At 48.2% G+C, this 25,039-nt stretch overlaps 1 long non-coding RNA gene across 1 annotated transcript; it reads right to left on the bottom strand.

The window, feature by feature from the left end:
• Positions 1-7,882: 7,882 nt before the first annotated feature.
• Positions 7,883-24,448, bottom strand: LOC142465308 (uncharacterized). The gene is made up of 3 exons (XR_012787842.1): positions 24,320-24,448; positions 12,584-12,660; positions 7,883-8,111 (listed from the first exon to the last, which is right to left on the bottom strand). It is a non-coding gene; the product is annotated as an uncharacterized LOC142465308 (long non-coding RNA).
• Positions 24,449-25,039: the final 591 nt, after the last annotated feature.

Genomic DNA, 25,039 nt, shown 5'->3' with positions numbered 1-25,039 from the left:
AGGTGGACATGAAAGCAGGTGATGGACTGCACAAGTTATATATGTCAGTTGCCACTTGGTGTCGAAAACTACCTAGAAATAGTTTTCTGTCTGTGTTACATCCCAGCACATCATTAATGTGTGTATATATATATATATATATATATATATATATATATATATATATATATATATATATATATATATATATATATATATATATACACTGTATATGCTGTGAGTGGGTTTACTGGCTTTGCATCTCCCAAGCCCTTGCTTAAAAGCGGTGTCTAAAGCAGCATGCATTGGCTATGGGTTGCTCATGTAATGTGAGCTTGAGATAAAAGGTGGCACTGTGTGCTCATTTGCATGTCATTTCCCAGAATCCCTTGCTGCAGTGGAAGTGCTGTGTGCTGGGTGATAAGGGTGAAAGACAGGGTTGCAGACCTGTCTAAGACATGCAAATGAATATACAGGAATATTTACAGTTGCTTTATGCTTTACTGTGGATGGAGCTTGCTTAAAAATATATTTAAAATATTGAAGCTTCTGACCACTATTGATCAGAGTAGCGGTCTGTAACATTGATAATCAAATAAATGTGTTTCCCAGCAAGCCATTTTCCCTGTTAGTGCTTGCTATTCATAACAAAACAAAGACCCCCAAAAACTTTATTCAAAACCAGAACCAAAACCAAATATTTTAAAGGCAAAATAAAAATACCAAGCCAAGTGAGCATCTCTATGTATTTCATATGTATTTGATATCAAGAATATCTTTTCACAGGTCTGTTAAAGCAGTCCTAACCCCCCAAAGTCAGGCTTATAGGATATCCCAGCTTCAGCGCAGGTGGCTCAATCAGTCCCTGCTTCAGCACAGCTGGCTCAATCAGTCCCTGCTTCAGCACAGGTGACTCAATCAGAGGCTGATTGAGTGATTGTGCCACCTGTGCTAAAGCTGGAATATCCAGAAAAGTTAACCTGTTGGGGGGGCTTGAAGACTGGAGTTGAGTCCCCGTGTGTTAAAGAAATGTGCCTTGATTGTGCTTTTCACGCCCTTCACTTTTACCTTTCTTCATTACAGATCACTTTTTAAATGCCTCTGCTGTGAACCCTCCACCGACCTGCAGTGCTCCTGCAGTTACCACTGCTTACCCTTCATGGAGCAACAGCTCCCACCCAGTAGGGAGGAATACTGAAGTCTAAAGACATGGGGCCCAAGGCATGATTTTGCAACAAGGGTCTGCAGGAACACCAATGTATCTACAGCAGATCCCACAGGCAACACGCGCTTACCGTCGTGTATCGGACATGAACGGAGGATTCTACCACACTGCTACAGGAGGATACACAGGATTTGCAGGACAGGTTAGGGGAGAAGCCACAACGCAGCCTGTTACTTTCCGTCCCAACAAACAGTTGGAAAGACGTGCTACAATAGGGCCTTGTATAATGACCACCCAGTATTCACAACTTCAGCAGCCACCATTCATACCCCTTAGAGCAGGCCTGCACAACTCGTAAAGCGAGAAGGGCCGAACTGCTCCAAGGAAAAAAAATTTGGGCCGCACGGGTAAAATCATCATCATCATCATCATCATCTCTCCTCCAGCACCCCTCATCATCATCCTCATATCTCCCCCAGAACCCCTCACTATCAACCTTTGCGATACTCCCCATCTATCTCTCATACCCCCATCTCCCCCTCACCCACACACATAATACTCCCTCTCCACATCAAACACACAATACCCCCCTGCACACCACACACATCCCACCCCCCTGCACCTCACATCCTTCTCCCCCCCTGCACCTCACACCACTTTTCCCCCCTGCACCTCACACCACTCTCCCCCCTGCACCTCACACCACTCTCCCCCCCTGCACCTCACACCACTTCCCCCCCTCCACCTCACACCACTCTCCCCCCCCCTGCACTTCACACCACTCTCCCCCCCCTGCACCTCACACCACTCTCCCCCCCTGCACCTCACACCACTCTCCCCCCCCTGCACCACACACCACTCTCCCCCCCTGCACCTCACACCACTCTCCCCCCCTGCACCTCACACCACTCTCCCCCCCTGCACCTCACACCACTCTCCCCCCCTGCACCTCACACCACTCTCTCCCCCTGCACCTCACACCACTCTCTCCCCCTGCACCTCACACCACTCTCTCCCCCTGCACCTCACACCACTCTCTCCCCCTGCACCTCACATCACTCTCTCCCCTTGCACCTCACATCACTCTCTCCCCTTGCACCTCACATCACTCTCTCCCCTTGCACCTCACATCACTCTCCCCCCCTGCACCTCACATCACTCTCTCCTGCACCTCCAATCACCCCTGCACCTCCAATCACCCCTCCTGCACATCACCTCCCCCCTCCTGCACATCACATCCCCTGCACCTCAACCCCTGCACCTCCAATCAACCCCCCTGCACCTCCAATCACCCCTGCACCTCCAATCACCCCTGCACCTCCAATCACCCCTGCACCTCACATCACCCTTCCTGCACATCACCCACCCCCCTCCTGCACCTCACCCCCTGCACATCCAATCACCCCCCTGCACCTCCAATCACCCCCTGCACCTCACATCACCCCTACACCTCACATCACCCCTCCTGCACATCACCCCCCCTCCTGCACCTCACCCCCCTGCACCTCCAATCACCCCCTGCACCTCCAATCACCCCTGCACCTCCAATCACCCCTGCACCTCCAATCACCCCTGCATCTCCAATCACCCCTGCACCTCACCCCCTGCACCTCACATCACCCCTCCTGCACATCACCCACCCCCTCCTGCATATCACCCACCCCCCTCCTGCACATCACATCCCCTGCACCTCACCCCCCTGCACCTCCAATCATCCCCCTGCACCTCCAATCACCCCCTACACCTCCAATCACCCCCTGCACCTCCAATCACCCCCCTGCACCTCCAATCACCCCTGCACCTCACATCACCCCTCCTGCACCTCACCCCCCTGCACCTCCAATCACCCCCTGACCTCCAATCACCCCCCTGCATCTCCAATCACCCCCCTGCACCTCCAATCACCCCTGCACCTCACATCACCCCTGCACCTCACATCACCCCTCCTGCACATCACCCACCCCCCTCCTGCACATCACATCCCCTGTACCTCACCCCCCTGCACCTCCAATCACTCCCCTGCACATCCAATCACACCCCTGCACCTCCAATCACCCCTGCACCTCACCCCCCTGCACCTCACCCCCCCGCACCTCACCCCCCTGCACCTCACCCCCCTGCACCTCACCCCCCTGCACCTCACCTCAATGCACCTCACCCCCCTGCACATATCCACGTTCGGATCGGGGGGGGGGGGGAGCGGCCGCAGAAGAGCTCAGCTGGCTGTGACTTCCCCCTCCGTCCCACGTTGCGCGCGGGGGGGGAGGGAGCGGGAGCGGGCCCTGCGCATGCGCGCCGGGGCCGCAAGGAATTGCTGCCATTTTTTTTTCAATTTTTTTTTTTTTCAAAGTTTTTTTTTTTTTTTTTTTTAAATCTCATTGAGGGCCGCACAGAGAGGCCAGGCGGGCCGCATGTTGTGCAGCCCTGCCTTAGAGGAATGCAGACCTTACAAGGTGAGATATTGAGAATCTTTACTAATCATTGTTCAAAATCTTCTCCTTGACTGATACCATTACCTGTTATAAAGATCTTTAATTACGGTCATTCGCCACTGTAGTGTTACAAAGATATAGACCTCTACAGTATGTAGTCCTCGCCAATACTGAAGGGATTAAGCATGTGTTTGCTTTTCTTTCTTTGTGTTATTATGTACAATGTGTTGGTATTTATGATAATTGATTATTTCTCCTTTTTGATTTTGTTACAGTGTGTCAGACCTCGCTTGGAGCCCAACATATTTCCCAGGCCAGTTTAATTACACAAGGAGCAGTTCAGCTTGCTGCTAATGAAAAAAGTGAACCACCTCTAATGTACCCAACTCAACCAGCTCGGAAGCTGAGCCACCTCCCAAAGTTACATATTGAAGTGCAAAGCAACAAAGAGCTATATGTGCTAGTGTGGAAAAGGGGTGGGTTAAAAGATATGGAGAAGAGATCTTCAGAGGTGAAGGCCCCCTCACATATGGCTCAGAAGATTCGTAATAACGTGCTGAGTTCAGTGAAGACTAAGTGTCCGTCAAATTCTGAGGGGGTACCAAAGTGCTCCACAGTGGAAACAAAGAAGAAAAAGATCCTTTCTTCAGCTGCAAAGGATCAAGTCCCTCAAACTGCACTGCAAAAGAAGGTAAAACCAATGTCAAAGCCAGTAAATCATTCTTCTGCTCCTATACCAGGGAAGTCACCCCATGGCCCACAATCTGGTGACGAGGCTGTTCTGTTAAAAAAGATGAAACATGTGTGTCTCTCAGGTGCCCACATTTCCATTAAGGTATCTGAAAAGATGCTGCAAAGCCGTGAAGGTTCAATGGATGCAAAGACACCTGCTGTTACTCATATTAATCCTAAACTGAAGAAAACTCAGGAGATCGGGATCAAATGTAAAAATGCAAAGACTCCTGCAGTTACTCATAGTCCTGAGCGGAAGACACCTCAGGAGATGGGGATAAAACGTAAACAGAACAGCAATAGCAAGCAGGTAGTGAAGACCAGCTTTTTCAGTTTTAAGCAAGCGCTGGCTTGTGGTACTGATAATAACCCCAAAGCTCTCAAAAGAAAAAGTGCTAATCAGCCTGGGATAAATTCAGAAGTCCTTGGGAAGGGCAAGAAGTCATTGGAACCTTCTAAACAAGGAAAGTTGAAAGCCCATCCCAGCAACCTAAGCCTCCTAATGATTAACGCTGTTCAATTATTTCACCCATTGGGTAAAAAAGCAGGTCCCACAGGTCCAGGGGCACCCGCAGGATCCATTACACTTGGAAATAAGCTTGGACCAATGCAAGGAAGCCAAAGCCAGACTTCTGCTTCTCATGTTCAGTGGCCTCCTACTGATGGGATTAAAATGTGGATGGTCAAAAAATAGAGCAGTATTTCTGGAATTGAAGGAGTCGGTATTAATGCCAGGCCTAGGATATTTAAAATACATGAGTACACAAGACCTGACATTAAAACCAGTGAAATCAAACAACATGGGGAAAACAAAGCTTCAGTTATAGAGAATCCCAAACACTTCCCAGTGATATCCATGGAACAGGAAGCTGCAGTGACATGCATTGAAAAGGTCAGCCAAACCACTATCCCCATTCCAGCTCCTGGCATTAAAACCAGTGAAATCAAACAAAGTGGGGAAAACAAAGCTTCAGTTATAGAGAATCCCAAACACTTCCCAGTGATATCCATAAAACGGAAAGCTGCAGTGACATGCATTAAAAAGGTCAGCCAAACCACTATCCCCATTCCAGCTCCTTTCAACCAGCAGCACCAGCTTTCTAACCAGCAGCTTCCTATCAATGTACCCAGTAGAGTGGACAACTCCACTCAATCCTTCTGTCAACAGCCTCTCCAAGAGCTTGAGGTCTCCATACCTATCCCACCTGGACAGAGAGAGGAGAGGCTATGAAAAGGAAAGCACAACTGGAGAGGGAGTAAGCCTGTCAACATACCTCCAAGGGGAGGCTACAGTGCTTTGTTCAGAGGCAGAAGGATCATAACATCTCTAAACATTACGGATACCCACCATCCAGACTTCATTCCCCCATGAGATACTTAAGCCCTAAAAAAACAAAAAACAAACCCTGACTAATCTGTAACTGGTGCCAAGCTCTATGAATATCTGTAAATAAGATTTATATTTATAAGTCAGTTTGTAACATATTTAACTAAGAATATATTTAAAACTCTTCAATAAAATGTATCTATTTTTATTTGAACTCTTTATTTACTAAATAAATTATTTACAAATGCCAAGGGTTATTGAAATTCTGCAAATTAACTTTAGATTACACTCTTGATAATACGAGAGAGAGAGAGAGAGAGAGAGAGAGAGAGAGAGAGTCACAGAGAGAGAGAGAGACAGAGAGAGAGAGAGACAGAGAGAGAGAGACAGACAGAGAGACAGACAGACAGACAGACAGAGAGAGAGAGAGAGAGAGAGAGAGAGAGAGAGAGAGAGAGAGAGAGAGGTAAGGTAAGTCGGACCCCAATTATGACAGAGAAACAAATAAATATTTAACTATATACTTTGTCATGTTGGATGTACGTACTGTATGTCTTTATTTATATAGCGCCATTTATGTAGAAAGTGCTTCACTGCAGTAATACACGTGACAATCATATAAATAATACAAATAACAGATCATGGGAATAAGTGCTTCAGACATAAAAGTAACATTTAGGAAAAGGAGTCCCTGCTCCGAAGAGCTTACAATCTAATTGGTAGGTGGAACATACAGAGACAGTAGGAGGGCGTTCTGGTAAGTGCGTCTGCAAGGGGCCAAGCTTTATGTATGCGGTCTATAGTATCAGTCACGGAGCTACTCACATGCTTCTTTAAGCAGATGTGTTATAATGTGGGTCTTAAAGGTGGATAGATAGGGTGCTAGTCGGGTATTGAGGGGAAGGGCATTCCAGAGGTGAGGGGCAGTCAGTGAGAAAGTTTTCAGGCGAGAAAGGGTTTTAGATACAAAAGGGGTAAATAGAAGACATCCTTGGGAGGATCGCAAGAGTCGGGATGGTGCATAGCGAGAAATTAGAGCTGAGCTGTAAGGAGGGGCAGAAGAGTGTAAAGCTTTAAAAGTGAGGAGGAGAATTGAGTGTGAGATACGGGATTTGATAGGTAGCCAGGAGAGTGATTTCAGCAGGGGAGACGCTGAGACAGATTTAGGAAAGAGTAGAGTGATTCTGGCAGCAGCGTTTAGGATAGATTGTAGGGGAGACAGGTGAGAGGCAGTAAGGCCGGACAGCAGAAGGTTCCAGTAATCGAGATGGTAGAGAATGAGGGTCTGTGTCAGAGTTTTAGCTGTTGAGCAACAGTGGAAGGGCGTATCTTTGTAATATTGCGGAGGAAAAAACGACAGGTTTAGCTACCTTTTGAATGTGAGAGGAGAATGTGAGAGAGGAGTCTGTGACCCCTAGGCAGCGTGCTTGGACTACTGGATGTATAGTAGTACTTCCAACAGTAATGTGGAAGGAGGTAGTAGGGCCAGGTTTGGCATGAAATATAAGGAGTTCTGTTTTTGACATGTTAAATTTAAGTCGGCGGAGGATCATGTTGCATTGGGCTTCTCTTTCTTTTGTTTATACTGTACAATGTCACATACTCAGTAGCACTCCTTAAGACAAATATATATGGTGAGGTGGGTTTGGATTTGAGTTTACAGGGGGGTTGTGTGTTTCCAAACTTACTCTGCCCACCTTTAAAGCAGCAGTCCAAGCTGTCGTTTAAAAAAAAAAAAAAATCCCTTTAATATGTGCATCAATACAATCCACACATTGATATGTAATTAGCTAAGCTTGCGATCGATCGGTGAAGATTCGGCTCGGGGGTTCACTAAATGGTTGCCAGTGCAGCAGAAGAGGACCAAAGATGCAAAGTTCTCTGGGGAAGATCATGTGACCAGGCAGTCACTGGATAGAATTGAGTTTTGCACAGCTAGGGATAGGGCAGGGCTCAAAAAAAAGGAGGGGGGGAGGTGCCAGAGCCTGTTTCAGAATAGGAAGGGGATGTGACTTTGTAAATGGTTGCTATAGAAACAAAAAATGATTGTTACATTATGATACATTAAAATTTTAATACAGAGTTGTTTAAAAAAAAAGTACTATTACTAGTAGCATTATACTAAAAAAAATAATACAGATGCACAGTAATACCCTCTATAGATATACCAAGAATTGTTATATTTATTAGCGGTGACCATGTCCATCAATAAAATTAACTGACATCCTATTCTTCACAGTCAGGATAAAGGTTTATGATCTTACCGCACTCCTATTAGATCATTGTGGTGGATTTCCTTTTTATTTGTAAGGTGCAGGCAAGAGTGTCTGGGATCCCACTTCTGACACAGTTAAACTTGGCGCTGGATATCTTCTTGCTTCCCTATTCTAAGAAAGTCTTACACCAGACATTATAGCTTGATAAACTGTGTTGCATCTGACGATGGGAGATCCCCGAAACATTGTGCGCTTGCAATCTGCAAATAAAACAGTTTATCATGCTACAATTTCTGGTATAAGACTTTATTAGAACAGGCGGCAAGAAGATATCCAGCTCCGACATTCTATTCTTAGTAAGGAGTTTTCCAAGCTGCCCCCCGCTAGCCATTTTAATAACCATTTTGATCTTTTACTTCCCATAACATTCAATACCCATTGGATCTGGTCCTGACTAGCATTCTGTATGTTTCCCACATGTTCAAAGAGTAGACAGAAATCCTCGTGGAAAAAGTGAAACACAGCCGGTCCAAGAAGAAAACAATCCGGGGCTAAGCGAATGAATTAAAAATATTCTTTATTGGGGGTGCACAGCATGGTGGCGCAGGGGATACGCCTCTGACATGTTTCGCGCTGAGATAGCGCTTCCTCAAAGAGTATCTGGATACAGAGGCATATCCCCTGCGCCACCATGCTGTGCACCCCCAATAAAGAATATATTTAATTCATTCACTTAGCCCCGGATTGTTTTCTTCTTGGACCGGCTGTGCTTCACTTTTTCCACGAGGATGCCTGTCTGCATTGTATACCAGCTGGATGCACGCCTCTGGGACAACATACAAACAACACCCATGTGAGTAAGAACTACATCATTATATCACTGGATATTCATATCTTGCTCTAAGGTTGCTGCCTGATAGAGACCTGTTGTTCACACTAATGTTCATATACACCGGTTAGTTCAGATTAGGTTTTTGTTACACCATTGGCAGCAGTTAACCTGTTAATGAGCTCTGCAATCAAGACACTCCTAGTTGTTTGTGCTTACTTACCTACTGTATCCCAGGGTCCGCTTAAGCTTGCTTATTCATTTATGCCTATCAGATCTCACACTTTGATGCACTTGGTTTGGAGGACATTCCTCCTGCAGTGTCATATTCAAAGAGTATCTTTTTTTAAGGCTCTCGTTGTCATTCCTACATACAGATGTAGCCACACTTATACGTAGCTGGACATGGTCCCATTCGGAAGTCATGAACTAACCGCAGCAATGCCGGGAGAAGCTACGACAGTCACCTTCACTACTGTAAATCTCATTTTTGCTTTTTAAATTGTGGCTGTATCTACAGTTGCAAGGACATTGTAAGCAATATATTAGCCCTTCTGGCTCAGCAGCAAGACGGCCGGTAGACGTGCTACTCTGTGTATGCAGAGTATTAAAGAAGAGGCCAATACAGCTTCTGATGCCTTAGCAATATGACAGAATGTCAGAGCGGTGGCTATGCTGCGGTGCTACTGCATTTCCTGCTTGCACGGTGTTGAAACAACAGATGGACTTCGGCACAGGAAGCATCAACAGTCTCTGTCGTTACACAGACAGAATCACCTGGTCAATGACAGAGAGGAAATAGCTGCAGACCAATGTGGCACTGACATAGGGTGACCGATGTCCTGGGACAGTCCAGATTTTTTATCTAATGTCTCCTGCCCCGACTATCTTCTGCTACAGTATGTCCCGATTTTACCAGGAGCAGAGAGAAAAGTAGGGTCTGCCACTGCAATTTCTCCTCCAGCCATTAGGTGGCGTTATGCTGCACAGCTCATTCTCTGACTGGGTGTAGTGTGAGTGTGTGTGTGTGTGTGTGAGTGTATGACATATGGAGGGAAGGTGGAGGGGTGAGAGAAATGGCGAGGGGAGGTGGGTTGAAGAAGAGACATGGCGAGGGGATGGGGGTGAAAGAGACATGGGGACGGGGTGAAAGAGAGACATGGCGAGGGGGTGAAAGAGTGTCTTAGGGAGGGGTGTGAAAGAGAGACATGGGGAGGCAGTGAACGAGACATGGGAGCGGGGGTGAAGAGATATTGGGAGCCGGGGTGAAGAGACATGGGGAGGGGAGTTGAAACAGACATGGGGAGGGTGAAAGAGGCATGGAAAATGGGGGGGTGAAAGAGAGACATGGGGAGGGAAAGGGAGGTGAAAGAGAGACATGGGGAGAGGGTGAGAGACATGGGGAGGGAATGGGGTGAAAGAGGCATGGGGGGGTAAAAGGCGACATGGGGGGGCGGAAAGAGAGACATGGAGAGGGGAGGTGATAAAGAGACATGTAGAGGGGGGGTGATAGAGAAACACGGGGAGGGGGTGCAAGAGACATAGAGAGGGGGATGAAAGAGAGCCATTGGGAGCGGGGTGAAAAACATGGGTAGAGGGGTGAAAGAGAGACATGGGGAGGGGGGTTGAAAGAAAGCCATGGGGGGAGTGAAAGAAAGTAACGGGGAGGGTGGGTAGTTCTTTTTTTCTTCTCCCCCGGTCTGGGAGATGTTGATCGAACGGCTTCTTAGGGTCAAATACGACGTGACAGACTTTATATAAGGCCTGTGACGTCACATTTGACCGGCAAATGATACATCCACCAATCTCATTGGTGGATGTACCATGTGATGGCTTTCATTTTTTTTTTTTGTCTGAAATGACATCATCTTAAGTGATTGGATAATAAAAGAACTATTGGATCTCAATATAAATGTCGAAAATATGCAGGGCCAAAGCTATGACAATGCTGCAAATATGCGGGGAAAGCATAATGGAGTTCAAAGACATGTTGAACATGAACCCACGTGCGTTTTATGTACCATGTAGTTCTCATTATTTGAACCCGGTGGTTAACAACGTGGCCAAATCCAATATAGGTGCCATTTAATTTTTTGGCTTAATTCAATCGTTGTATAATTTCTTCCCCAGGTCCACTAACAGGTAGATCATTCTTTGAAGATCCTTACCCAATTTAAAACTAAAGGGAGTGGGGTGAAAGAGGGACATGGGGAGAGGGGTGAAAGAGAGACATGGGGAGGGAGGCGATAGAGAGACATGGGGGGTATGAAAGAGAGACATGGGGAGGGGGGGGTGAAAGAAAGCCATGGGGGGAGCTTCAACCAATGGGAGACACGCAGCGCTCCTTGGCTTTAACACATGAGCATATGTAGTTCAAGTTTTAAAAGGGGGATGGAAGATGAGAGAGAGAAAAAAGAGGGGCTGGTTTAGAGAGGAGGAAGAAGAGAGTGTGTGCTTGTGTTACAGTAAGAGAATGCGTTTGACACCACATCATGGAACAATCAGGATGCAATGGGGTTAGATGCGTATTCACTACAAAATACTCTGACATTTTAAGCATTAATAAATAGTAAGAATTTTGTTTTTCTTTCCTTTTCTTAGAAGTCATGTAATAAACATTTAGTCAATAAAATGCAATATTATTAGTTCACAGCCGATAAAATGCAACCCACTATACCATAGTGATGTACAGTATCAGAGGCCGATTGAACTATTAAGCCCTTTGCTACTAAATTATATTACACTCAAAATTACATAGATAATATAAAATAAACTAGCCTTAAATGTGAATGCACAACAAAATTGTGAATAAACGTGATCAGTATATGTGATCAACACTAATTATCACAAAAACTATATATATCTATATATATATATTCAAATCTCAAATGTGAATGAGTATAAGAAATGTGTATGAGTCAGAATTAGATTATTGTATCCAATAAGTGATCTATAAGAATAACCCAATATTTTCACATAGAAAAGCCCCAATAATGTCCATAGGTGCTGCTTCGTGCATTTAAGGCTTGGTTGTACCTCAATAACGAAGAAACATCTAAAAGAAAAAAGTTTGAAAAGTTCAACCTCCGTGATGCAGTACAGTATTTGATAAAAATCGAATAAGTAGTCTCTGGATGTCCCAAATGGGTAGACCAGTTCCAGATGTCCCAAGGGCCTACGCCAGATTTTTTTTACCCATATTCTCTCAGCCATAGATGCTGCATAGCTGCTTTCTGGAAAAAGCAAAGCGTTCAGTAGATATTGTGATACGCAGGATCTGGCATGTTTCCTTAATGGAAAAACTCACAGCCTTCTTAAGAAAGAAATGTCATAAATACACTCGGATATAAGAACCCTGGTTCATCTCAGAGGGTAGACAAGGGGGGAACATGGAGATACTGTAGCGCTACTATAGGCCGAAGGATCGTTCTTCCAATTAAGAGGCAGAGGCACAGAGTACTCTCTTAGGACACTCGCCCAATACAGTAGACCAGGTGAGATGTCACTGGTGTCCACTTCCCCTCCACCCTTCAACATCATATATTAAGTGCCTACGCTGCGTTCCACAGTGTGGACTTCCATCAGCTATCTGGCCAACCGTCCTTCATGCTGCTGGTTTCCAAGACCTCCACCTGCAGCCCGAGGGTGCTCCACTCAACAGGATACCATTCAGTCTCCATAAGACTACCCCTAGGTGGAGACTCACGTTGTTGTAGATAGGTGCATCTTTGTACAGTGTTTGTAAGTACAATCCCTTACAACTGTATATACTTTTTCTATTTTTATACGATACAGCACCGTGAAGGTTTCGCATTTTTCTAATTTCTTCTTTTCGATACCAAATTATATTGCAGGATATTATTTTTTTTTTAAAAACAGTGAGGTACACAACGTAGAACTTACCTTCCCTTATGGCATCAAAGACTCAGTCAGCAGATAGCAAAGGGGTGATGAGTATCTTATCTTTTACCGGTTGAAACCTGGGAAAGGTAGAATTATGGCAATTTTATTCCTTCAAAGAGTCCCCCCTCACAGCCTCCTGTGAATATAATATATCACCGAGGGCAAGTCAGGCACCGATAGCTCACTTAATGTTTTGGTGATTGTGACAATTATCATTTTTCTGGGAAATCTAAATTTCACCAAAGGAGAGCCTATATATACCTTTGTACTAATTATGCAGTGCAATAGGTTTGTCCTTTGAGGGAAATCACTGTTATTTCCATGTTATCTCTGCGTACTGTAACGAAAGAGATTCCATTTTCTGAATGACCATTTTGCCCAGATGGTGTAGCTCAGTGATAGCCAACCTGCATTTAGATTTGAGTTGATTATAAGGCCAGGATTGAAATCTCATGTCATGAGCTCAGGTTAGCAGCACAGAATCACTCTGAGTTGTCAACCTCCAAGCACTGAAATCAGTGAGATGTGTGTATTCTGATTCCCACAAAAATGGCATTTTAATAGAAAAGTGATGATGTGTCAGTGAGACTCTACAGACGTCTATAAGACCAACTCCAAATAAGTGAAACCCACAGAAGATCAGTTGACAAGGGAGGTTATATCATGGCTTTCATTTATATTGATTAATTTCTATCAGTTTTGACTAGATCCAAGGCCCATTCTAGAAATCAAATAACAGTAATGATAACTTGCATTTCTTATATTTGTAAAATATAAGAAAGTCTCCAACAGAGACACAGCAATGCATTTGTTACAGTTAAGGCAGGTTGTACTTTGCAGAGTTAATTTTTATAAAATGAAAACCTGTTAAGGTACACTGAGTTATTCTTTATTTACTTTGCATTTACAGTATATATGTAGCCAGGTCCCCCTCTGCATTGCTGCCCCCCCTCTGGGTACTCACCGCGGTGGTTAGGAGGTCAGCCGCGCTCGTGGAGAGGTGTGGGAGCGTGAGTCAGTATAGCGCGCTGTTATTGAGGAGTGCAGGTTACCAGGGAAGCTTGCGGTAGCGTTGCTAGGGCTCCGGCGGGTCCCGGTGCAGGGCGCCGCCATAGCGAATTGCGCACGCATGCGCAGTGAAGATATCAGAGTGGGGAACTGGCAGGGGAGTTCGCGCATGCGCAGGACAAGCGCACGAACGCTGGCCTACCATGGAAGGCTCTGGCAAGGGACTACAAGTCCCATGAGCCTCGGGAGCGACCCCATGATGCCAGGGAGCCAATAGGGCTGCAGGAGCTCCCTGCTTGCCACAAATAGATACACTTCGCGGGGTTTTTGGAGACAGGCAGTTGGTGAACGAAGCAGCTAGGTGAAGGAGGTAGGGTGCAGGAGTCAGTGACTCTCTGCACTAGGCCAGTAATTCCCCTAGGCCCCAGATAGCCCTGAGTCACACTAGTTGGGTGTTGTAGGGACAGGCCCTAGGTTAGGGACCCTGCCCCATTAGCTATTCGCTAGTTAGGGATCCAGCAGACGCTGTGTTTCCCGCCACGAGTCTTGGGCTCAAGCCCTAGCCTTAAAGAGAGCTGGACTTTCTTCACGGAGGCCGAGCAAGCAGTGACTGGGGCCTGCGGTGATATTATCCACGCCGGAATTCACCCCACGCGTAGGAGGATATCCCGGCGGATCCAATCCCAGTGGTATAGCAGCACCCGTGGCTGGAGCCAGGGCAGGTACCGTTATAAAGTGCACCGACAAGGCCTATCATCAGACATAGTGACTGCGCAGTCACACCTGTATATGTATATGACTTTGTAGTGTGAGACAGTGGGAGTACGGGACACGGGGTGGGATTCTTCGTGGGAAGGACGCATAAAGTGTTGGCGTCCGCCATGACGCATGAGGTGTTGGCGTTCGCCGAGACGCACAAAGTGTTAGCGTCCTGCGAGACGCAATAGTTAGTGTCACCTCTAGAGAGGGGCACCAGTTGATGCTATATGTGTATGTATGTTCCTGTGTTCACTAGTAAAATCACTAATTGGTTACACACGTTGTGCTGGTTAATTATATGTGTCCTGCGAGGACCAATTCCTGCTTTGCTAGGAACCATCGCAGGTGGAGGCGCTGCACCAAGTACCAGAGTACTACTAGTCATAATATATAAGCCCCCAGGTTTCCCGTGGTGGAAGCTCAGCCCTCCTGTGAGCCAACAGGTAAAGTACCACACCCTGGTAACATTGTATGTCCTTAGCACCCACACTATAATCCGCGATTGGGTGGGGGAACACCTGTTACATTTGGAGGCGCTGCTGAGAGCACAGACCTGGGGTGCCCTGTCTAATTTTTTTAAAAATTTGTCCGATTTAGATCGCCATCATGTCCATGCCGTCACAGCCGGACGTCCATGCCTGGGCCTTAGCGCACCGAGTATCCCCAAGACGCGCGCTTGCAGTGACGGGAGTAGAAATTGATACGAAATTATCCGCAGTGAGCACGCAAGTAAGAAAGTGCCCAGGGTTAGCCACCGCCCGGGTGATGTACTATAATCTGGATGCTGCCGGCCGGGGGATCACCTATCTCCTGGTCACCATGAGTGACATATGCTTAGAGACGGTCCCCCATGTATTAAACCTACCCGAGCCCTCCGCAGAGGACTGCCGCATGATCTACCCTGACAGCCAGGCTCCCGAAGACACGTCCACCAGTACTGGACTACACCCGAGCCAACGAGTGACCAGTACGCCTCACAGGGTAGACCCCCCTAAGGTCTCTTTCACCCCAAGCGGGTTAGGAGGTGTCGCCAGCTGGGCAAGGAGTTCATCCACCCCACCTACCCCTGATAGACAGCCTGGCGGGGCCCCAACCATGCCTAGCGTAGGAACTGGGACCGGTAGTCAGACCTTTAGTGGAAATCTTTCCGTGAACACGATAGCCTCCCAACTAGTAGAAGCTGTAACCATTTCAACCCAAGCACAGAACTACCGGAAACTCAAGGCCTTTTCTGGGATTCTGCCGACGCCTGCGGGAGAAGAAGGGATCGAGGCATGGAGGGACCGTACGCTTCCAGCCATAGCGGAGTGGTCGTGTTCTGAAGCCTGCAAAAGACAGAGGCTGGTCGAATGCCTCCGAGGCCCCGCCGCTCGGCTAGTGCGAGTGCACCGAAGCGTGGAAGGAGAAGTTACGGCCCAAGAACTAGTGGAAATGCTAATTAAATCATTTGCCCGAAAAGACAATGAGGATGAGCTACTGGCTCAGTTCAAAGCCCTTCGACAACGGGAAGGACAAGATTTATCTGCCTTCGTGTGCGATCTACAGCTGTCCCTGTGCACCCTCCTAGACAAGCATATCATTTCCGCGGCCGAAGCGGACCGCTACCGACTCAAACAGTTACTCAAGGGGTCGTTGCCTGATCACAACATAGCTATAATGATGCGGGCCGCACCGGTCGCGGTTGTACCCCCCAAATACGGAGAACTAATGGATTACATCAGAGAGCATGAAGTGCAGCGACATTTTCATGAATCAAAGAAACCCAAAACTACCCCCAAGAGTGACCCCGTGGTTCCCTCGACCCCAAAGGGTAAGAGATCTTCCGTCGCAGAGGAGGAAGCGATCCCCAAGCTGCCCATCAGGGAGAGTCGTGCTCCGGAGAAGTCATTATCCACGTACAAGGAACATTCAGAACGCCGCAACATAGTTTGCTACAACTGCGGGAAGAAGGGCCACGTCTCCTACAACTGTCCGGAGAGGGAGGACCCTCCAGAAGAAAAACCGCCCGATAGAAGAAACCCAGCCAGGTCGATGGTGTGCCTAGTACAAACTGACGAGTCGGGCTCGGAAACCCCCTCAGGAGCCAACGATGTTCCTGTGGACGCCAGCCCCGGGGATGATGCCCCCACCCGGGAAGCACTTAGTCAAGTAGGTCCCACGGCTATCGTACGGGTGTTACTGGAAGTGATCTATGCGGCAGCCCTACTAGACACGGGTTCACAAGTGACCATCATATACTGCCCGTTCTATGACCAGCACCTCCGACACTGCCCCCTGAGAGCAGCCGACCATGTGAAAGTACGGGGATTAAGCAATGAAGACTACCCCATCGATGGGATTGTAAGGGTGGAAATAGAAATACCCCAGCTGAAAACCGGCAAGAGACACCCCATGCATGTAGCGGCCCTGGTCTGCCCGGAGCCCCAAGACCAGTACAAGTACCCGATCATCTTGGGCACCAACACGGATATAGTACAAGCGGTGATCCGAGCGTATCTGAAAGAGACTAACGAGTTGCCGCTAGCCACCTCTCTCCTAGATCCTGTCCTACGAGAAGAGTGCAAACGGGTATATGCCATGGAGCGCCACGGGGATCTCTACAACCGTCAACGCGGACTGACAACCATATTACCAGGGGGAGTGCAAAAGATGACAGTCTGGTGTTGTTATCCCGAACGAGATGAGAGCGACCAGCTGTTCTCTCTGGAGAATACGCCTGAAGAAGAAGAGGTTCAGAGAGGGTATAGGGTACTACCTGAAGTGAGGGAGTGGACGGCTAAGATCCCTCTACGAACCCACGTGTATGTACAGAATCTCTCCCCTTTCCGATGGAATTTGATGCAGACCAGAAGTTGGGTTGCATCTATCCGGTCAGCACGGTAGAAAACACACCTCAGGTGAGGGCGGCGGCCGTGGATGAGCGACTAGGCGATCTGGACTTCAACTTCGGTGAGTCGACACTGCCCCCCAAGTGGAAAGAACGGCTGACAAACCAGCTGCTTCAACGACGACATGTGTTCTCCACGAGTGAGATGGATGTGGGGTGCAGTCGCAGTGCCCAATATACCATTCGACTGAGTGATACCACTACGTTCCGAGAACGTTCTCGTCGCATCGCCCCGCGGGATGTGGACGATGTGAGGAACGCCATACAAGACATGGAAACCGCTGGGATCGTGAAGGAGTCTCGGGGGCCCTACGCGTCACCCATAGTTGTGGTGCGGAAGAAGAAGGGGTCAGTACGACTGTGTGTCGACTATCGAACTCTGAACAATCGTACGATACCGGATCAGTACAACCTTCCGCGCATTGAAGAGATCCTGAATGCGCTGAATGGAAGTCAATGGTTTAGTGTGCTCGACCTTCGATCCGGATACTATGAATGCGGAAGATCAGGAGAAAACAGCTTTCGTCTGCCCCTTGGGCTTCTACCAGTTTACACGTATGCCCCAAGGTATATGTGGGGAACGAAGGGTTGAAATTGTCCCTAGACAAGTGCCGGTTTTGCCATACCTCAGTGACCTACGTGGGACACATCGTGTCCGCCCAAGGAATCGCCACCGACCCCGCCAAGGTAGAAGCAGTCGTGAACTGGCCTCGTCCCGAGAATGTCACGGAGCTGCGATCCTTCCTGGGTTTCTGCGGGTATAACCGTCGTTTCGTGGAAGGGTACTCTATTAGGGCGAAACCCCTGAACAATCTGTTGAGGATATACCCCAAGGAAACCGGGAGGAAGGCTCTATCTGCTTGATAATGTATATATCAGGGGGGACTCCATTTTGTTTGCTATATAACCATTTCTCTATAACCATTATGTACTAACATTTTAGATCTCAGGAACTAACTAAATGCCAAATGTCATACACAGGCGACACGTTTTATCCGAGCACGGCTAGCACCGCAAGCCGGGGGATGCCCCGGCGTGCAAGCCACACTCCCTCAGCGTGCCGCGCATCACCGATGCGCGGTCACGCGTCATCGGGTGCCTGCGCCCCCTGCACGCGCGTCCAGGGCTCCCCGAAGGAGCCCTGGTGTCCCGCGATGTGGGGGACGGCGGCAGGGGGTTCCGGGGGACCCGGCGGACCCGGCAGCGGGAGGAAGAAAGCCCCGATCGGAGGGCGCTCCTCCGCTGCTTTGGCGCGCGCCCGGCACCCTCCGGTGCGCGCCAGGTTACTGCTGCGGCCGAGAACGGGCAAATGCTCGAATAAACTCGGCCGCAGCAGTACGTAATTGTCTTCTCAAGTCAGATGTGAGAAAGTGACCTCTCACCCAGTTAATGCCAAATTGAACTATGTTTGTTCAGACTTATTTAGCCCTGTAGAAACAGGAACTGTCCCCAGCCATGCTGAGCATGACTTACACAAGAATGTCTTACACAATATACTGTCCTGGAGAATGACATTTCCTTCAACTGCCTCCAAACTCGGTACTCAGGCCACTTCCCAGATCGTAAACTGTCTAACTGTCATTTGCTGAGGTAGACAGACTATGAATTAAAGGGGAAGTATATTACTCATATCTGTGTTTTTTCTATGTTCAAGATAACTATATAAACTGACTGTAAACCCTTTAATAAACGAGAGAACAGTTTTTGACAAAGCTTCACTGGTTGTCTGACTCAATTACTGCCCTCTCCCGAGCTCGTCCGCCATTTTGTTTTTCCAGATATCAGCGCTTTAAGAGTGGGTTTAAAGCCTCCGGTGGTGAATCGATTTCGAGTGGCAGCAGACGTATTCTCACGCAGCGACGTTAGAGAATAGGATACTATCACTGCTCGCCAACCGTTTGGTGATAAATGGACGTCTGAGTGTGAACAGGCCTTCTCGAAATTGAAGAAATGTCTGACCGAAGCGCCGGTGCTTGCGTATCCTGATCCCGAACAACCATACGTGCTGCATGTGGATGAAAGTCTCAATGGACTGGGTGCCGTCCTGCACCAGAAGCACCCCGAAGGCCTTCGGCCTGTCGCTTACATCAGTCGCAGTTTGACCCCCAGCGAACAGAGGTACCCCGTCCACAAGTTGGAGTTTCTGGCTCTCAAATGGGCTATCACCGAGAAGCTCCACGATTACCTGTACGGTGTTACCTTCGAGGTAAGGACGGATAACAATCCCCTCATCTACGTCAATACCTCGGCCAAATTGGACGCCGCCGGACACCGCTGCCGCCCTAAGCAACTACAGTTTCTCCATGAAGTATAAGCCGGGACCTCTGAATGTAGGGGCCGACGCTCTATCCAGACGACCCGGGTTAAGTGCTATTCCAGATGATGAGGAATGGGAGGAATTCCCCGGACCCGGAGTGCGAGCTATGTGTAGCATGGCTGCTATCGTCGACGACCAAGTGGCCTTTTCAGAATTAAGAGTGGCCGACTCATTGGGATGCCGGTCGCAGGCTGTCCCAGCCGCCTACTGCGACCCAAAAGGGATGAACATCACGCATGACAAGGTGTTGCGGTGGAAAGATCTGGTAGACTACCAAATACGAGACCCTGTCGTTAGTATCATCCGGCGAGCCGTTGAAAAGAAGAACCCAGCCTTTCTGAAACGCGCGCCCAATGACTTGGTGGCCTTGCTCATGCGGGAATGGGACAAATTCGAAATAGACAATTGTTTACTCTATCGGGTGGTGCAATACCACAACCACCCGGATAGGCGACAACTAGTCCTCCCTAAGAACTTACAATACCTGGTGTTGAAGTCCCTACATGATGATCATGGACATCTTGGTATAGACAAGACTTTTGGGTTGGTCAGAGATCGCTTTTTCTGGCCCAAAATGCGAGAGGCCGTTGAACGTCATTGTCGCCGCTGTACTAGGTGTATACAGCGCAAGACCCTGCCTACACGAGCCGCCCCCATGGGCCATCTAAAAAGTTCTGGTCCCATGGACCTCGTGTGTATGGACTTTCTGTGCATTGAGCCTGATAGCCGGGGAATATGCAACGTGCTGGTCATCACAGACCATTACACCCGGTATGCTCAAGCCTTCCCTACTAAAGACCAGAAAGCTATCACCGTGGCGAAGATATTATGGGAAAAATACTTTGTACATTACGGTCTTCCCAACCGCCTTCACTCTGACCAGGGACGGGATTTCGAGAGTACATTGATCAGGGAACTGCTCAAAATGCTGAACATTGCCAAATCTCGAACGACCCCGTATCACCTCGAAGGAGATGCACTACCCGAACGTTTTAATCGGACATTACTAGACATGCTCGGAACACTACAGAGTGCTCAGAAATCGGAGTGGAGTCGACACGTGGAGGCCTTGGTGCATGCGTACAATTGCACCAGACACGAGTCAACTGGATTCTCCCCATACTTCCTCAGGCGAGAGGCGAGATTGCCCGTGGATGTGCGTCTTAGAGTCTCAACGGATGGGATACATAATGCTACCCATTTCAAATATGTGCAATGACTCAAAGACAGCTTGCAGCAGGCGTACCAGCAGGCAGAGAAATCCACCGCTAAGCTAAATGCTGACAATAAGAGGCGATACGACCATAAGGTCAGATATCGGGAACTTCGTCCAGGAGACGCTGTGTTGCTCCGGAACTTGGGCGTCCCAGGAAAACACAAATTGGCCGATCGATGGAGAGACGGACTGTATGAAATAGAATCCCAGATGCCTGACCTCCCGGTCTATCGCATCAAAGACACTGAAGGCCGGGTAAAGGTATAGCACCGCAATCATCTTCTCCCCATTCCACAAGTGGAAGATGAAGAGACCGAGATACTGGCCACACCGCTCAACGGTGAGCCCGACTTATCAGAGCTGGGTCAAGAGACTGTCAATAACGAGACCCACTCTGAAACTCCTGAAGATCCTATTGAAGGACCCTCTCAAAGGGACGGCTCCACAGAAGTGGCATCTCCCGGAGGAGCTACGGGTAAAGGGCGCCGTAGGCCAACGCCTACTAAGGTGGCACCAACAGGCCAGCCTTTGGATACACAGAGCCCGAGCTTTGTGCCTAGCAGAGACTGTCCAGAGACATTTCTCCCCTCAAGGGAAGAGGCTGAGCCTCAGGACTGTGTTTATTACTCCCACGAGGGAGTTGCAGAAGAACAGCCCCGACGGAGCCAAAGGGTCAGGTACCCTCCAACTCGGGTAACCTATGATCAAATGGGGGCACCCCATTATGAGGCTCAGCAGTGCTCTCGGAGCAAGATTCAATCTGTGATTGTGATGCTCACAGAATTGTGTAATATCATGTAGAGTCATGCAAGTGCTAAGTTATGGTTTTACATGCATTTTCATTATATAACTACTGTATATAGTTATGCACGTTGTGTCCCAAGCGAGGACGTTGGTTTTTTTTACCAGGGGGAGGATGTAGCCAGGTCCCCCTCTGCATTGCTGCCCCCTTTCTGGGTACTCACCGCGGTGGTTAGGAGGTCAGCCGCGCTCATGGAGAGGTGTGGGAGCGTGAGTTAGTATAGCGCGCTGTTATTGAGGAGTACAGGTTACCAGGGAAGCTTGCGGTAGCATTGCTAGGGCTCCGGCGGGTCCCGGTGCAGGGCGCCGCCATAGCGAATTGCGCACGCATGCGCAGTGAAGATATCAGAGTGGGGAACTGGCAGGGGAGTTCGCGCATGCGCTGGACAAGGGCGCGAACGCTGGCCTACCAGGTAAGGCTCTGGCAAGGGACTACAAGTCCCATGAGCCTCGGGAGCGACCCCATGACGCCAGGGAGCCAATAGGGCTGCAGGAGCTCCCTGCTTGCCACAAATAGATACACTTCGCTGGGTTTTTGGAGACAGGCAGTTGGTGAACGAAGCAGCTAGGGGAAGGAGGTAGGGTGCAGGAGTCAGTGACTCTCTGCACTAGGCCCGCAATTCCCCTAGGCCCCAGATAGCCCTGAGTCACACTAGATGAGTGTTGTAGGGACAGGCCCTAGGTTAGCGACCCTGCCCCATTAGCTATTCGCTAGTTAGGGATCCAGCAGACGCTGTGTTTCCCGCCACGAGGCTTGGGCTCAAGCCCTAGCCTTAAAGAGAGCTGGACTATCTTCACGGAGGCCGAGCAAGCAGTGACTGGTGCCTGCTGGCAGCAGACAGATCCTCGCCAAGGTACAGACGGCGCGGAGCTGCGGTGATATTATCCACGCCGGAATTCACCCCACGCGTAGGAGGATATCCCGGCGGATCCAATCCCAGTGGTATAGCAGCACCCGTGGCTGGAGCCAGGGCAGATACCGTTATAAAGTGCACCGACAAGGCCTATCATCAGACATAGTGACTGCACAGTCACACCTGTATATGTATATGACTTGGTAGTGTGAGACAGTGGGAGTACGGGACACGGGGTGGGATTCTTCGTGGGAAGGACGCATAAAGTGTTGGCGTCCGCCGTGACGCATAAGGTGTTGGCGTTCGCCGAGATGCACAAAGTGTTAGCGTCCTGCAAGAAACAATAGTTAGTGTCCCCTCTAGAGAGGGGCACCAGTTGATGCTATATGTGTATGTATGTTCCTGTGTTCACTAGTAAAATCACTAATTGGTTACACACGTTGTGCTGGTTAATTATATGTGTCCTGCGAGGACCAATTCCTGCTTTGCTAGGAACCATCGCAGGTGGAGGCGCTGCACCAAGTACCAGAGTACTACTAGTCGTAATATATAAGCCCCCAGGTTTCCCGTGGCGGAAGCTCAGCCCTCCTGTGAGCCAACAGGTAAAGCACCACACCCTGGTAACATTGTATGTCCTTAGCACCCACACTATAATCCGCGATTGGGTGGGGGAACACCCGTTACATATATATATATATATATATATATATATATATATATATATATATATAAATATATATATATGCGCGCGCATACATATGAGTCCCACTCATTGACTTTACTTATACTTCAGTGGAGTTTCCCTCTTTCAAGTGGAAACTTTCCCTTTAAAAATGCAATGTATTGGCACTACCAAACTCACGGCCTCGGACTCTGACAGACAGGATTACAGACCCGCCAACATTTGGCACATACAGAAGAGGTAACTTTATTTGCTGCAGTATCTCGCTGTGGGAGAGAGGAGCTGGCAGGAAAGTGACCCCACCGAAGGAAGCTAATAACATGAACCATTTACTTACATGCAAAGATCATACAAGCAATAAAATATACATAACTATGTATTTATTTCTATATTCTTAAATACACACAATAGAAGTGTTATTACACTGGCGACACACTTTATTCGAGCTCGGCTAGTCCCACGAATTCGGGTATACCCGGGTATATTGAGGTTTGTGACTGTTTTCCGCCCGAGTATATTGGGTTATTTTCCAGGCAGGGATTGAAGCATTTTATTCCCGCTGGCTGCAATACTGCACAGTATATATATATATACTGCATTACAATTCATGAATTTATGCCATCTGGTAGACACGCGAAGCATTGCAGCCTATTAAATCCTAATCATTATCATTTAACAGATCAGCCGCCCGTCAGCCAGGCATGAACCCAGGCTGGGAAGGCAAACGCAACGGGGCTTGTCAGAGGTGAGGAGCGGCGCATTCCAGGTATCTGCCAGGTACATACTGGGTATTTGCTCGAATAAAGTGTGTCGGTGCAGTAAATCCACCACTAAATGGGTAAACATGAATTTAATAACATGTAACATGACAGGTACAGTACCCGCTAGATAGATAAAAATAGGTAAATAAGTATTTAATAGGACCAGGACATGACAGGTACAGTACCTGCTAGATAGATAAAATAGGTAAATAAGTATTTAATAGGACCAGGACATGACAGGTACAGTACCTGCTAAATGGGTAAAGATGAATTTAATAGGTACAGGACATAAAAAACAGATGCAGTTGGAGTCTGTGAATAACATGTAATTTGCTATATGCAAAGATCATATTATTAATAATATTTGCACACACACAATAGGAGGGATAATAATTCCCTATAACCAGTTTATCAGTAGGTACAGGACATAAAACAGACAAACAGAGCCTACCAAATAGGTGCAGCTGGAGGCCTGTGTGTAACTCCTGCTGACACCCTGCATGTGTAGCCAGGATATTTACATGTAGCTGCTGCTCTTCCCACTGACTGGGATAGGCCCACATCCTGAGCTCAAGTTGTTGACGCCACAACACCGAGGGGGTTGAACTACACTTCCCATGATGCTTTGGGGAGGGGGTCCTGATTGTACATGTGATAAAGCAGCTGTCAATCAAGAACACAGCAGGCACCATCCAATTGGAATAGCGGGTTTGGGATGGGGCGGGCTAAGAGCTGTGCCAGTGTATTGTTCCTGCTGAGGAGCACACAGAGCAGCTGGGGGCAGGAAACACATAGGTCTATGGGAAAGCTAGGCCCACATCCCCTCACTGTGTTACTGTTATTAGTATTCAACGGCAAAGCAATGTGCTCTGAGGTTTTCTTTTTCCAACAAAAAAGTACCTTTATTTTTTAGACTCCTGTGTACGAGGATCCTGCAGCTCTGTTACTAAAAGCCCCTTCCCCCCTTTACCTGATGTAACTTGTTAGGCCGCGCTTATAGTGCCGTCGTCGCGTCGCGCTTACTATAAGCGCACACGATGGCAGCAATGCATTTGTTTTGACGCGCTGTCGCCGTCCCCCGCACTATAAGCGCAGCCTTATGCTTTACACAATAATTCTGCAGGTTTTGGCTTCTTGTGGTCGGAGGATAACTGTCTATACATATAAAGAC

This window comes from Ascaphus truei, chromosome 13 (assembly GCF_040206685.1).
Source record: "Ascaphus truei isolate aAscTru1 chromosome 13, aAscTru1.hap1, whole genome shotgun sequence".
In the NCBI taxonomy this organism is placed as follows: domain Eukaryota; kingdom Metazoa; phylum Chordata; class Amphibia; order Anura; family Ascaphidae; genus Ascaphus; species Ascaphus truei.
The sequence above is the reverse complement of the archived record's forward strand: the minus strand, read 5'-3'. Positions and strand labels throughout refer to the sequence as shown.